General features: G+C 49.7%; 1 pseudogene; it reads right to left on the reverse strand.

Moving 5' to 3' along the window:
• Positions 1-1,708: 1,708 nt before the first annotated feature.
• Positions 1,709-2,880, reverse strand: part of LOC103748654 — a 4,208-nt pseudogene continuing 3,036 nt past the window's right edge.

Below are 2,880 nucleotides of genomic sequence, written 5' to 3' on the forward strand. Positions count from 1 at the left end.
AGGGCTGGTGGAGGACAATGGAAGGGAAAGTTATCCTACCTCAGAATTTGGACGTAAAGTTGCTCAAGAAAATACATCAAGCATCACACATGGGCACACAGAGGATGCAAGACTTACTAAAAAGGGCCAAAGTTAAAATTCAGGAAGGAAATCAAGCCATTGAAAAAATTGTTAGGCATTGACATGCCTGCCAATTAACCAACCCAGCTCTGTCCCATGCTAATCCAGGATCCAGGAGCAGAGGGACACAACCAGGTATGTATTGGGAGACTGATTTCACTGAGATCAAACAAGAAAAATTTGGATATAAATATTTACTAATATTCATAGACACCTTCTCTGGAAGGACTGAAGCCTACCCAACCAGGCATGAGACTGCTCACATGGTGGCCAAGAAGCTAATCAAAGAAATCCTACCCAGGTATGGTTTCCCAACTACAATCGGATCAGATAATGGGCCAGCCTTTGTCTCTCAGGTAAGCCAGGGAATACCCACTGCACTGGGGGCCAATTGGAAACTACATTGTGCTTATAGACCCCAGAGTTCAGGACAGGTAAAAAGAATAAATAGAACTCTAGAAGAGACCTTAACCAAATTAGCTTTAGGGACTGGTGCAGACTGGGTGGCTCTCCTCCCCTTTGCCCTTTTTAGAGTAAGAAACACTCCATACCAGATGGGTTTGACCCCCTTTGAAATCATGTATGGAAACCCCCCTCCTATGATAACTACCCTCCAAGCTGACCTAGTATCAACTTTGGGAGACCAAGACCTACTGGACTCACTCCAATGGTTGCAGCTAACCCACCAAGGGGTCTGGCCACAACTCAGAGCCACATATGAAGCTGCTGTCAACCTGCAACCCCACAGGTTTAAACCAGGCGACTGGGTCTTCATCCGCAGACACCAATGGAAAAATCTCGAGCCAAGACGGAAAGGCCCCTTCGTGATCCTCTTGACGACTCCCACCACACTCAAAGTGGACAGCGTTGCGGCTTGGGTGCACTACTCCCACGCAAAACCTGCTTACCCATTTGCAGTCCCAGAGGATTCCAGGTGACTACTTGGAAGGCATCCCCACACCCTTCAAATCCATTCAAGCTCTGCATCCAACGAGACCCTTCCTGCTAACCTGTCTATTGTTGACATTGAACTGCTTATCGGCGCCATCACCTTGCCCCTGGCCTCGGTCCCGCGGTTGCAGGCTCCCAATGCCCCTCGCCCCATACGTTCAGAAGAGCCAGTTACTGCACCGCGAGACCACCGCCTCAATGGCCAGCGCCCACCTCCTGCTCGCCTGTCTGCTGGTGACTGGGCCCCTCCCCACGAGAAGTTTAAATCCCCATGTACCAGTACAAGTGACTTGGACATTAGCTAACATGGAAACGGGAAAGGCAGTGTTAACACTGACTGAGGACCATCTACCTAACATCTGGTGGCCCCCGCTTGATGTTGACCTCTGTACCCTAGCAGATGGGCTGTATGACACAGGCCTGGATGGAAAAACTTTGGGGTATGAAGACTCCTCGGCAGTCTATAATTGTAAATTCAAATCGGGGGTTAGAAACCTATGAGCTAAAAGTTTCTATGTCTGCCCAGGACTAAACCAGGGTGTGTGGGGGGCCCAACACTATTATTGCCAACACTGGGGATGCAAAACAACTGGGGAGGTATGGTGGTTAGCAACTGCCCCAGGGGATATCATTACCATCAGGCGAAACCAGACGGGACACCATGCCAGACTGGTTCGGGTAGCAATTCCTCACATTGAAATCCCTTGCTCATTAAGTTCACTGATAAGGGAAAAAGGGACAAAGGATGGGGAACAAGCAGACCTTGGGGACTGCATTTATGGCTCAATGGTTATGATACGGGACTCTTATTTTCTCTCCAACGACAGAAAACCCCAAAAAATAACCGCAATCGGTCCGAACCCTGTCCTGGTCCCAGGGGCGGGTCCTTCCTCAGTGGGGGATCCACTAACTGAACTCACTACTCAGTTTAAAGTCGAGACCCCTACAGTTCGTTCTTCCCCGTGTCCTTCCCTAATCCAACCTTGGGCTGGCCAAGAGAGCCTAATAAGCCTGTTAGATTGGACTTACTTCTTTTTAAATGCCACCCACCCGAGCCGGGCTGTCTCCTGCTGGCTGTGTTATGACACCGCCCCTCCCTATTATGAAGGAGTTGCAGTGCAAGGTGACTATACAGTTAGCCCAAATGACTCACGCTGCAGGTGGTCTTCCAAAGCAAGCCTCTCCCTAGGGAGAATTACAGGCTTGGGGACCTGTATGGGAAGAGTTCCCCCCTCATACTCCTTTCTATGCAACCAGACCCTTTCAGTTAATGTGTCAACTCAGTGGTATTACGTTCCTCCCAATGATACCTGGTGGGCCTGCTCTACAGGGCTGACACCCTGTGCCCAATCACAAGTAGTCAATGCAACCGGCTTCACGTGCTCACCCTCCTCTTCCCCTGATTAGTATATCATTCAGATGAGGAATTCTTGCAGCTTTACCTACAACAAGATCAGGTCCCCCCGCGTGTAAAAAAGACCCCTGTAGTTGCAGCCGTGACTCTTGCAACTCTAGTAAGTATGGGAACAGCTTCAGGAATAGGCATGGGAGCCACTGCCATCATACAAGGCAATGCTCAATACGCTGACCCACGCATCAGCTTAGACACTGATCTCCAGTGTTTAGAGGAGTCCATAAGTCAGCTCCAAGATTCCGTTAGCTCATTAGCAGAAGTGGCCCTGCAGAATCGGAGAGGGCTGGATCTCCTCTTCCTACAGCAGGGGGGGCTATATGCCCCTTTGCTAGAAGAATGTTGCTTCTACCGAGACCATTCAGGAGTTATAAGAGATAACATGGCCAAGATCAGAG

This window comes from Nannospalax galili, unplaced genomic scaffold, assembly GCF_000622305.1.
Source record: "Nannospalax galili isolate Female #2095 unplaced genomic scaffold, S.galili_v1.0 scaffold1446, whole genome shotgun sequence".
Classification (NCBI taxonomy): Eukaryota; Metazoa; Chordata; class Mammalia; order Rodentia; family Spalacidae; genus Nannospalax; species Nannospalax galili.